Source organism: Mobula hypostoma, chromosome 2 (assembly GCF_963921235.1).
Source record: "Mobula hypostoma chromosome 2, sMobHyp1.1, whole genome shotgun sequence".
Lineage (NCBI taxonomy): Eukaryota > Metazoa > Chordata > Chondrichthyes > Myliobatiformes > Myliobatidae > Mobula > Mobula hypostoma.
Window position 1 is genome coordinate 201,492,728 of NC_086098.1, and position 13,422 is coordinate 201,506,149.

The following is a 13,422-nucleotide window of genomic DNA, read 5'->3' on the forward strand; positions in this document are numbered from 1 at the left end:
GAAGTGGTGTGGGAGAGAAGAGGTGCTGTGAGCATGCCAGAGTCCATGCTGGGTTGTGGGCTGGCTCTCCTGGTGGTGCTGCTCTCCTGCATTCTCTCTCTGGAAGACAAGCTGGATTGTCTTCATCTGCAATCCAGATGAATCAGCAGAAGATGGTCTTATTAGTTTCCTGACCAGCCAGGGCATCAAGGGATATGGCGAGAAGGCAGATGTGTGGGGTTGAGTGGGATCCAGGATCCGCCATGATGCCATGGCAGAGCAGACTCGATGGGCTGAATGGCCTAATTCTGCTCCTATGTCTTATGGACATCAAATGTAAAGTGAAAATACACAGTTAACAGCAGGATCCTTAACAATGTTAATGTACAGAGGGTTCGTGGAGTCCAAACCCATAGACCCTGAAAGTGGCTGCACAGGTTGATAAGACGGTGAAGAAGATGGATGGCTGACTTTTAGCTGAGGCACTGAGTTCAAGAGCCAGGAAATTATAAAAATCTGTGTAGGCCATTTTTGGACTATTGTATTTATTTCTGGTCAAACTAGTTATCAAAGACTTGGAGATTTTGGAGAGGGTTGAGCGGATGTTTATCAGGATGGATGGCATCCGTAAGTCTTGCGAGAGCATGGATCTGCACCTGGAAAGTCTTGCTTCAGTCTCTCCAGGGCGCAGGTCTGGGCAAGGTTGTATGGAAGACCGGCAGTTGCCCATGCAGAAAGTCTCCCCTCTCCATGCCACCAATGTTGTCCAAGGGAAGGGCAAGGGCTGATACAGCTTGGCACCAGTGACGTCGCAGGAGCTGCCAGAGCGAAGTTGAAGGCAACCTCGGACTGCCTTAGGGACTCCAGCTCCGGATTTGTCCTCAGGGTTTACTCCTGAAGCCTTTCCCATAAGTGGGTATGGCCGCAAGGCAGCGGAGGTTTGAAATCAGAGTTTTCCCTCTCTTAGATGGACTGCCTTCCCAAGCTGACGAGCTCCACCTACCCGAATTTAGAATTTATCAGGATTCTACCTGGATTATTAGGCATATTCTATAAAGAGAGGTTTGAGAATCTTGTATTCTTTTCTCTGGGCAGACAAGGCTGAGTGGACACCCAATGGAAGCTATAAAATTATGAGAAGCATAGATAGAGTAGGCAATTAGTATCTTTTTCTCAGGGTGGAAGTGGCTAATAATAGAGGGCATGTACTTTAGGCAAGAGGGGCAAGTTCAAAGGACATGTACAGGGTATGTTTTTTCTTTACACTGTGCCGCGTATACCTGGAATACACTGTCAGTGATGGTGGTGAAAACAGATATGACAGAAGTCCTTAAGAGACTGTTGGGCACATGAATATGTAGAGAATGGAGGGACATAGATCTTGTGCAGACAGAAAGAATTAGGTAGGTATCATTAACTCAATTAGTTCAGCACAACATGGTGGGTCAAAGGGTCTTATCCTGTACTGTACTGTTCTACGTTCTAACTCTTTCAAATCTTGGGAATGTCGATCACCAGATCCTTGGACCTTATTGGCTTTCATTTTTCCCTACTTCTCTAGCGCTACTACTAACTTTTACATGCCCTACTGTTTTGACAGTGAGGGTAAAAATCCCTTCTCTCATAACCTCTTCAATGGTATAAACACTACAGTCTCCCTATGTTGAACCAAAGTACGGATATATAATTTCATCTGTTTTCTTGATATTTGTTTTATCCATGTTTTCTTCTTAATATACTGAAATCACAAAACATCCACCTAGACATTTACTTTCTGGCTCAAGCTGTAGATGGTTATTGGTCATGAATTTAATTTAACAGGTAAATGAAACAGAATTAAGACTGGATTACAATTACAACTTTTTTTAATCTTTACTATTTGCCTGTGGTATTTAAGGTGATAATTGAACTTAGTTTTAAAATGCAACTACATGCTATATGAAACAGGAAAAGGAAACAGCTCCTCAAACTTGTTTTCCCTTTCAGGAAATTAATGGCATTACTTTCTTTCTCAGTATCAATTTCACCCCACTTCATCCTTTCTCATCTCAAATATTTGTTCCTTCACTTGGTAAATTTGGTTCAGAAGAATAAATTGACTCACCAAGGACCAGTATTGATATATATTCTAATTCCCTTACATAAAAGGTTGATGTACAAGATGAATTTTTGAGTTGTTGAGAGTGAGTTCTAGAGATGGAATGAACAAAAACAAGCCTTTCGATCCACCAAGCCCATCCCTACTAGCCCGTGAGCCAGTAGGGTTGGTCGGTACCACCTGAGGGGAATAATGCTCATAGTGATTTTTGGCAAGGTATACATCTCTAGAGTTAGAAAATATGTGATAGCATTGCACCAGTGGTAGCTTTATGCGAGTCTCATCAGTGCTTCATAGATACACTTGTGGACCCTGACAGCACGATTGTAGTGTTTACCATCAAGGAATCCATTGATGGACCCCTCTGCGACAATTCCAGCCTCTATGCATTTGTTCTTTAGACCAGCATCCCAAAATCACTTTCCTAGGATTGCTAAGGCATTATGTATGGTATGGAATGTCCCCATCCTGAGAAGAATGTTGGAGAAGCGCTCTTTGTGCTTCCAGGCAATTTCAGTGGCTTTTGCGTAGAGTGCTTGATCCATGACTACCACAATTGTACCTAGATGAAGTTCCTTCCTGATTAGCTCTGATTGGTTCAGGATTTCAAATACTGTGGTCAACTCTGTGGCTGGTGAATTGATGGTTGGCGGATACCCAACAATATCTTGTAAGATTGGTTCTTGGTCCCTGGTGCAGATATTAAAACCAGTCCAGGTTGGGATTGTCTAATTCTCTGGATCTGTTTGCCTTGCAAGTGTCCACACCAGGTTCTTCGTGCAGGCAAGAAGAGCAGCTTCCTTAGTTGCCTGGACACAGTGTTCCCTGGTTGGGAGAGGCTGTGGGCCCACATGTACACCAGCTACATATACTTCCAATTCTTGGTCCTCAATGGTGACTGATCTCTGCTTCAGTTTCTCAATGTGTGGAAGCTCAGCTCTTGGCAGATGTGGTCCATAGGCTTTGGCCTGTACCACTATGCCATTGACTCTATGTGATGTACTCTTTCCAGTGAGAGTTTCCTCAAGTTTATCGATACTGTCCATGCAAGATTAGTGAAGACATGAGGCTTGATGGAGACTGGAAGTACAGCTCTCTGGTTGGAGGCTGTTGCTAGCTTTTGGAGACACAGAGCAGTGTCGTTCTCTTCAAGTTGGGAGTAAGACACCCCATGCCCGAGTCTGTTCAGTGTTTGGATGAGCTCAGTGTTACCCGTCAGTGTTTTTACTGCACAACGAAGTAAAAGGTGCATTGGTGGTTTATGTTGACCACATGTCACAGCATATATTATGTCCTGACTAAATGACTGAACCAGAGTAGTGATCCTCTGTGTTTGAGGATTGGTGTCAGGATTTCCAGTGAGCAGTCCAACAAGAAGCTGCTCTAGTTGATCCGGTATGGAGGTATGAGCACCATCTTTCACATCAGATGGATGGAATGGCCAGGGAGTCAGTCATGTCCTGTCTAATGATTGATCTGAAATGTGATGAAGTCTGATCTATGATCTTGTCAAAATTGGTTGCCTTGACCCTCCAAACTTTGAGTTCCCTCTGTAGAGTTTGATTTTCCAAGACAATGTCCCTTAATGAGACACTTTCAGGAACCATTAACAATTTTCCTTTGTCTTCTGGAAATATATCTACTGAATTGCCCAGCTCAGGTTCCAGTTTTTTACGAATGTGTTTCCTTGTAGAACCTGGCAGGAGTGTAGCTCCACTAGATAGCATGACAGATTCAAGTTACGTGACCAAAGAAGTGACTTGTACAATTATCTTGTTGGGTATGATATCGGTTCTGATATACTTGAAAAGCTACCACTGCTGCAATGCTATCACAAATTTTCTAGCACTAGGGGTGTGTACCTTGCCAAAAATCACTATAAGAATTATTCCCCCCAGATGGTACCAGTGACCCAAATTTGGGGTCCTGACTCATAGACTATACCATTAATCACCCAGTTACTAAGTCCACACTCTTTCGTTTTTTTTAATATTTCCCAATATTCTCATCAACTCCACCCAGATTCTTCCACAAACTGGGGGTAATTTACTGAGGTCAATTAATTTGGCAACCCATATGTCTTTGGGAAGTGTGTGGGAACCGAAGCACTCAGAGAAAACCCTTGCAATCACAGGAAGAGCATGCAGACTCTATGCAGACAGCACCTGGGCCTGGATAGGACCTTGGTATCAGGGGATATGGGGCAGTGGCTCTTCTGGCTGAACAACTATGCCACTGCACCATGGTCATCTGTGAGAACATTTGCAGACTAACTGATTTGCCAAAAGTAATTTCATTAACCAATTGTTCAGATTTCTATCAGTTTAGGACCCTTAAGCAATAATAGTGAACACGTTGACATTTCGTACTGCTCTTGATAATTAGTTGGTAATGTCAGAGCCCCATCTGTTAACGATCCCGGACAGGTCTCTACAGCTGATGTATTCTTGTCTGCTCATTAGAAGTAGCTTTATATTGCTTCAGTGATCTTATGGAAATGGGATTTGAATATTTTGTCAGTCTATCCAATATTACATTAATCATTTGCAAATCCATCTGTGCCGATGGCCAGAACTCTAGGGAGAAGCAGGGTTTCACTTGGATTCTAATTGCTAATTTCAACTCATTTCCTTTGGGTCTCTAACACATTTAATATAGATTTAATGAGCAAATCGACTGCATGGTTTATTTAGAATTAAAACTATATCAGAAACATAATACACAAATAATGCATTGCTACTATGTGGAAATTATTATTGGTGAATTTTTAATAGCATTCATAAGTTACAGACATTGTTTGGTCATGGAAACATCGGTTGGTTACCAAACTCATATTTTGGAGAGCTGCTCCTTTTTTAAAAATAAAATGGTTCAGCATGATTCAGTCTCTTTCATGCGTCAATTGATACATAGGCTTCCTGCTACCAGTGTGGAACTTGTATGATGAAGGCAGTCCATGTCAGCCAATTGTTTTCCCTCTTGCTATCTGCTTCTCTTTGCCATGTTTTGGTGGCATTTGACATCTATTGCAATGCCTTCTTTGCAAATACACTTCCACTATTTGAACATTTGGGTTTTGTATTAGTTCTCTGATACAGCTCTTGATTGAGATTTTCACCTGCCAGAGAGTACAAGGATTTCCATTAGCATTTTGTTTGGAAGGCCTCCAGCACACGAGTTATTCCTGTTTTTATTTGGCTCATCACATAGGAAGTTAACAATACACTGAGGAGCTTGTGACGTTCCTTAGCTTTAACTTTTTCCCATTAACCTTGATACCCAAGATATTCTTCAACAAAGGGCTGTTTGCCTTTTGATTTTTTGAGCTGTCTCCTTTGGTAGTGCCTCCATGTGTTGTCCTCTTGCTTCCCAGTTCAGGAAATCACTCATTTATTCAGTTGCATTGTTCTTGATGCAACAAAATGTTTGTACATTATCTTCTGATTCAATTTCATCATTTTGTTTTGTTTTAGTTGTGCTCATTTTCAGTCCAGATCTTTCAATCTTCACAATCTGTTTATAAGTCTTCGGCTGTGCAGAGAATGTGCATGTGAAATTATTTGATTGCACAATTTTCTCCCTTTTGAATTAGCACCAACAGAAAATCAAGAGGTCTAGACCTGAAAAATCTTGGGTAGTTGTATTTGTTGGCTTCTTGAAGCTACATGAGCTGCAAAATGTTTTTCATTTATTGAAACGTATTTGGAACCCTGTGTTCTCTGGAGGAGTTCATTTTGTAGCAATCAATTAGAATGAGGGGTGCACCTGCATTCTAGATTCTGTTTGTGCCCTTGGCACTCTATAATGGTCTGAATTTACTTCCTATCTTCTCTTTTCCTTAACCCTCTTCTTACTGAAATACTTTAAAATTATTTGTCATCCTGACACTTGGAAAATTTCCACTCTGTGTAAACCAGTTGCACTGAGATGGGAAAAATATTGTCAACAGTGGCTAATAACCACTTCATTCCAATTATCTTTTGCTCTACTTCATATCCCTTCCAATAGATCTGTTCACTATTGTCACAAGGGTGCCAGTCTATTGGCACTATTCATCCATCCACAGTCAAACTCTAGGGATGCTATGAGAGGATACTTTCTTCCCTAATCCTACTTCAATTATCTTCTTGATGAATCAGAAAAACTGAATGCAATATTTGGCTCAAACTGCTAAAGATGCTTCTTCCAGCATGTTATGTTTTGAAACTCCAAAACATTAAACTAATTGGAAGTAAAGGAGTCCAAAAAGTGAGTCTAACTTTGTGCTTACTTTAAGCGAGGTGTGCTTATACTGTATCATATGGTAGCATCATGATATAGGCAATTCTCTTATTTTTACATATAACACTGTGGAGGGTTTCTCACTTTTGTGGGGTACCATCTTTCCTAATAAGGGAAGTCACTCTGATTGGCTGGTGAGACTTGTAGCTGTGAAACAATCTCAGGTTCTGGGGCCTCCTCCGTTGTGGTTGTAGGAGTTGACTGTGGGATGGCAGGAAGTGGTTCTGACAACTCTGGACATATTTCTTCTCCTAGTTTGTATATCTTGATAGGGGAGATGCATTTAATGGAGTGGGAGGAGATAAAGATGGCGCTAAGTTTTTCGCAGAGCAGGGCGATTTCTTCATGTTCATCCACAAAACAACTAAAATGTCCTGTTCTTATGTCTGTTTTTTCCCTTTCAAAGTGGCTAGGGTCCTGTAGGAGTCCATAATCTACAAGTGTGCTCTAACTATGTTTTCCACAGGTGAAGGTTCTTGCTCTCTGGAACTCACCAAGCTGCCTGCACTTTGGTATCTTGAGGACCAAATTGGAAGATGTGCACTTGGGGTGTAGTTTAGAGTGGCCCTGTGGATGACCCAATTATCCTCCGATGTTACCAACTGAGGTGTCGTGGGACATGACAACATTGAGACAGTGGGTGCAGCTGTTGGAGGCACCTGCATTCAAGTGCTTGCTCACTCTTGCTTTCTTTCTCTCTCAACAGTGAGAGAGACTCTGTTGATTCTCAGGTCAGGGGATCTTGAAATAAGCAATACTGCAGACTATAAACAAAAAAATAAGTGAGCTATTGGCTTCCCCTCACACTGTGGCAGGAATGATATCTCTCTCCCCCTTGTTTGTGAGAGATAGGGCCTCTAAAGTGCTGAGGTGTTGGGATGAATAGTAGTTTTTGATTTTTTAAGGCACCAGTGTCCTGCCTTTGCCTCTTTTCCTGTCAGTGTAAACAATTTTGCCACTTGAAGGCCAGGAGTTGGATTTGGTTATCAGAGGCTAATTTGAGATGCACACCATTGGGAGCACTTTATAGGTAGCCCACTATAAAGTTGTCACTACCACCTTGGCTATGACAACCATTTGGAACCACCATGGGATCCCACTAGAAGTCTCTAAGGAGGGTGGCGAAACCCTTCTTCAAAGGCTGACAGAGCTTATGCAGCAGTTCTGGGAAAAAGCCTGTGTACCACAGTACTTTAGGGATGCAAACATCATCCATCTGTACAAGAATAAGGGGGACAGGGCATCCTGTGACAACCACAGAGGCGTATCTCTCCCGAGCATAGCCGAGAAGATCATGGCCCGTATCATACTGAACAGGATTACTTCTCACCTCCTCGATGACATTGTCTCAGAGAGCCATTGTAGTTTCAGATCTAACAGGAGGACAGTAGACGTGATCGTTGCTGTCAGACAGATCTAGGAGAAGTGCCAGGAACAGAACCAGAACCTCTACATCCTCTTTGTGGACCTGATGAAGGCACTTGATCTGTCAGTCGCACAGGCCTTTGGCACATCCTTACCAAGCTAGGCTGCCCCCCCCACCTTTCTCCAAGGCTGGTCAGCATTGTCAGGTCATTCCATGATGGCATGATGGCCAGCATCATTGAAAATGACTGCACCTCTGACCCCTTCCTAGTAACTAACAGTGTCAAGCCGGGCTGTGTCCTTTCGTCTACTCTGTTCAGCCTGCTGTTTGCCACGATACTGTTCTATGCCCTTTCACAGACTGATGTGGGAATAACACTTTCCTACAGGACTGATGGATGTTTCTTGGATCTGCGATGCCTCAGAGCCAAAACCAAAGTGCTGGAAGCAATAGTACGAAATTTCCTCTTTGCAGATGACTGCATTCTTGCAGCGCACAGTGAAAGGGACCTGCAGGAGCTCGCTGACTGCCTCGTTGTGGCAGCAAGAAAAATTGCCTAACCATCAGCCTGTAGAAGACAAAGGCTCTACTTCAGCCTTCACCCCCTACCAACCCTGAGGAACTACGAATTGAGTTTGAAGGCACACAGCTCAACAATGTTGACACCTTCACCTACCTGGGAAGCTGCCTCAGCACTTCCTGCAGTCTAGATTGAGAGGTCTCAAACAGACTTGCAAAAGCTGAGGCATCCTTTGCCAGGCTATAGACACGTGTATGGGGAGAATGTAACAAAATAAGTAAGATGGCAGTCTACAGAGCAGTGGTCCTGACTTCTCTGCTGTATGACTGTGAAACATGGACCCCATACCGCAGGCACATCAAGATGGTTGATCAATTCCACCTGCGATGCCTTTGCAAGATCATGGGCATCTCATGGCGAGACACACTCCCCACCACAGAAGGTCTATGAAGGGTCGAGAGCTCTGGCACAGACACTGATCATGAAGGCTCAACTTCGATGGATTGGACATGTGGTCCGGATGGAATACAACCGCCTTCCAAAGATGATATTTTTTTCCAAACTGGCACATGGCAGCAGAAAGCAGGGAGGCCCCAAGAAGTGCTATAAAGACTGCATGAAAGTGTCCTTGAATGCATGTAATATCCCTGTGACTGGTTGGGAGGCCCTGACCAAGGACTGCAATGCCTGGCACCTGGTAGTCTACAAAGGCACCAGCACATTCAAAGAGCAACGGCTGAAGGGCCTTGATCAAAAACACCAGGACTGCAAAGACAGACAACCTGACTCTTCAATGACCGTAACGTGCTTGACTTGCTGGCGCATCTGTGCTTCTCAGTTCAGGCTTCGCTCTAATCAGAGGCGTCACTGATGTCATCATCCGTCCAAGAAGAATTTTTTCATGGACGATAGACCATGGTCTTTGGGGGCTTGCTGGGTGATGGTGGGAGGGCTGATGCTTTTTGCTGGAACAAGTGAGGGTGGGTAGGGGAAGGGTTGATGCTTTGTAGCTGCTTGTGTGTCAGAGGGGGAAGGGGGCTTCAGGGTTCTAACATTTTTTTGTCATTCATTCTCTGGGCTTTTTTCTCTCCTGTTTCATGGATGGCTTGGAGAGTGAGGATTTCAAGTTGTATACTGTATACATTCTCTGACATTAGATTGAACCATTTAGTTTACTAGATCATTCTGTCATAAATCTGTTATTCCCTTTACAATCTAATCTCTCCTGTTGGTTTCCTCATCCACAAAATCATCTGACAAATCCTCTGTTTTTGTATCTCCATTGACTCCTTTCTTTTTGGCCTTCCATTCATCCAGTTGGGCTTTGGTCTGTGCATCTGCTTACCTAAGAAAAATGTGCTGGTACTGGGGTGGGGGGGGGGAGGGGGTGGTTGGGGAAGCAGGTTCATGAGAATGATTTCGGGAATGGAGGACTGAACATATGAGGAGTGTTTCATGACTCTGGGTCTGTACCCACTTGAAGTTCATACAATAGCATTAATGCACGCAGAGTAGAATCTGGTCCTTCATACTCACAAAAGCCAAATGCTTGCAACTTTCCTGAAGCTCCTTGACCTCCCTCCTAGCTTAAATCCAAGCCACATTTCACAAGTAACTGCCTGACTTACATATCAGAAGCTTTCACAGTTGCCTACAAAAACTGTTTTATTCTGACCACTGCTTTCATCACTTCCACATTTCCTCTGAGCAACCTGGTCCAAAATGCTTTCCAACCAGAGGTACAGAAGTTGCCACCAACACCTGTTTGCTCTTTATTGGACAACAGTTGTGGTATTATCCATTATCTTTCTTAATTCGCCTTTAATTGACTCTCTGGCTGGGGACGTGGCATGCAAATGGTGGATGGATCTCCAATCATGTCGTAGTTGTCTCAGCCAATCACGACCCCACAATGCTGCTCCTCCTGTTTGTACCATATACAAACCAAATGTGGCTTGTTGGTTGTTGTATTTCACTGTTACAAATGTCATTCCCCACCAGAGTTGCTTTTCTCCATTATAAGTTCTTAGCTGGGTATCTGCAGGCTTCAGTTCAGTACTGTATCTTTAAAATGCCATTCAAACTCACTTTGTGGAACAACTGAAAAAGCTGAGCCAGTGTCTAATTCCATTTTAATTGATTTACCATTCACTTCTGGTGTAAGCCAAATTGTTGTCCATTGTTCATTTTCATATTTTAAATCTCAAGGTTACCAATCCTGTATCACTTTCATCATTATCAGATACTTCATCAATAGTGTGCAGATTAATCTCTTTTTGAAACTGTAGCTTGATATTTTAATCATTTTCTGCACGCTGTGCAGTCCATTTATTTTTGTCTGTCTGGCATGCTCTTTGTTTGGGTTCTACTTTGTTATATTTTCTGCAAGTTTTGCCTTTAAATCTGCATTGGTCTGGTGTATGTGAGCATCTTACACAACGGTAACACAACTTGTTCAGCCAAGCCCATTTCTGTTTATATGTTGCAATTATGTTCCCTCTCACTATCATTCCTGATTGCAACTCAATTGTGTCTCTGTCTGATATTTCCATTGATATAGCTATTTTGACTGTTTTAAATATAAGTTGAGCCTCAGCTAGGAGGCATTTTTGAATGTTTTCTTGTAAGATTCCAGAATTAAATGATCTCTCAGTCCATCATTAAGCCCAAAACTAAACTGGCAATGCTCAGACAATCTCTGCAATTCAGCCACATACATTAAAATGGACTCCCCTTAAGAAACAAGGCGTTCTGCCATCAACCAACACACATAAAAGTTGCTGGTGAATGCAGCAGGCCAGGCAGCATCTCTAAGAAGCGGTGCAGTCGACGTTTCAGGCCGAGACCCTTCGTCAGGACTAACTGAAGGAAGAGTGAGTAAGGGAGTAAGGTAATCCCTTACTCACTCTTCCTTCAGTTAGCCCTGACAAAGGGTCTCGGCCTGAAACGTCGACTGTACTTCTTCCTAGAGATGCTGCATGGACTGCTGCGTTCACCAGCAACTTTTAAGGGTGTTGCTTGAATTTCCAGCATCTGCAGAATTCCTGTTGTTTGCGTTCTGCCATCAACAATGTTTTTGGTTCTAAATGTTCTTGCATTACCTTCATGCTATCAGCAAAGCTCATTTTAGATGGTTTGGTTGGAGCAGTTAAACTTTAAAGCAAACTGTATGCCATTAAATCTAATCCAATGCTTTAAAATGCTGCTCAATGCATTCAATATACAGAATCCAGTTGTTTGTTGTGTAATGGAACTTGTCTATTTTTCTGATGTAGTCAGCCATTTCTACATTATTATCACTGTTTTTGAATGCTTAGTTCTTCCATTTTATGCTTTATTTTTAAACTCAGTCGTGACTTCCTTTCCAAAGAACACATGCTGCGCTACTTTTATTTTGACTTGACCATTTCACGGCGCTCTTTTTTAACTTTAACGTGTTGCTCTGCTTCAACAGTTAGGTGGTCGTCTTAGGCTCATTTTAAAAATACCTCATCGCCACTTATGTTTTGCAACTCCAGAACATTAAACTAATTGAAAGGAAAGGACGAGAGTCCGAAATGAGTCTAACTTCGTGTTTTCTTTAAACGAGGCGCTCACAAATCATGTGGTAGTGCCACGAGGTATGCAATTCACTTATTTTTACATGTGACTCAAAATGAATTATTTAAATGAACAAGAGTGCTTAATCAAACAATATATTTACAGTATTACTCAAATACTAATGAAATATTAAATACACAACATAACAGTGAAATGCTATAACTTCTGTCAGGGAATATAATTTCCCTTTAAGGAACGTATTCCAGATTTTCAAAGGCTAGCCCTTTAGAAATTGTCTCCGAATTAGGAGGATTGTCATGACTTGATCCTTTTCAGTGAATGTCCTTAAGTAAGGTGCAGGAGGTAAAACTAAACCTAAGGGTCACGCTGCCATTGTTTGTCGTGTTTGCTTGTGTTATCGCTGACTAAGTATATTATAGCTAACTAAATGTCATTAGGACCTTAATTCTTGAAATTTTGGACTGGGAGTGGACACTATCTGAACAACACACACAAAATGCTGGAGGAACTCAGCGGGCCAGGCAGCATCTAGGAAAAGAGTACATCAACATTCTGGCTGAAACCCTTTGGCAGGACACTATCTGTTCATTTACCATTCCAGTGGATTTGGAGAAATTTGCAGTCCAAAGTAGGTAATTTTCTACTACTTTGGAGTTCCCTCTGTGGGTGATCCAGGTTTTAGAAGCATGTAGGAGGTAGGATCACAGTTCCTCAAACACCATAACCTCCTTCAAAGGTCATGCGCTTGTGTTTTTACGTAGATGGAATGCACACTGCAATCTGGGGAGCACTTCTTCTTCGACAGGGGAAAGGTGACTTTTCCTTTGACGGACAAGAAGGAGACCCCTCTATAATTACAACCATCAGACTTCTTTCTTGGAGGTGATCACTATTATGACACCCCTGACACACATCTGTTACATACTCCTCTTCCCAGATGTGGACAATGAGATTCTAAATTCGTGTTTGAAGCTCAGGAAGAATGCCACAGATCCTGAGTCCTTGTTATTTTTACACAGGATGTGTATGGCCTTTTCAACTTGTCTGTCAAGAGTGGTGGCAATTCTGGACTGAATAGTTTGCAGATTTTACAGCCAAAAATGCTTGTGTCAATGTACATTAGCAGCCGATCTGTTCCTGATGAGTTAATTTGTGTTCTTTGTACTAGGTGTGCTGGAGGCCTGATAATAAAAGAGAACCCTTGCATATGTTGTTCAACATTGTGTACTCTTGGGTATCATAGACAGTTATTCTATCCAAACTGAGGCTAGACTCAACATCTGTTTTGCTGAGTACTTGAGGTCTGTCCATAAAGGCCATCTTGAGCTTCCAGTTGAACGTCACTTTAAATCTTCTTGCCACTCCCACAATGACCTGTCTGTCCTTGACCTTCTCCTTTGCTACGGAGAGCTTAAACACATACTGGAAGAACTGCATTCTGCTTAAAAGGAGAAAACATTGACATTTCTAACAACAGGTAACCCAAATCCTTGATGTTCTCTTCTCAAGTTATTTATCCTCACCACCTGCTTTTATCCCTTTCTCACGTGGTTCTACCGGCCTCTATCCCATCCAGAATTGTACTGCTATCTACAGACAATCATCCCCCCTTTCACT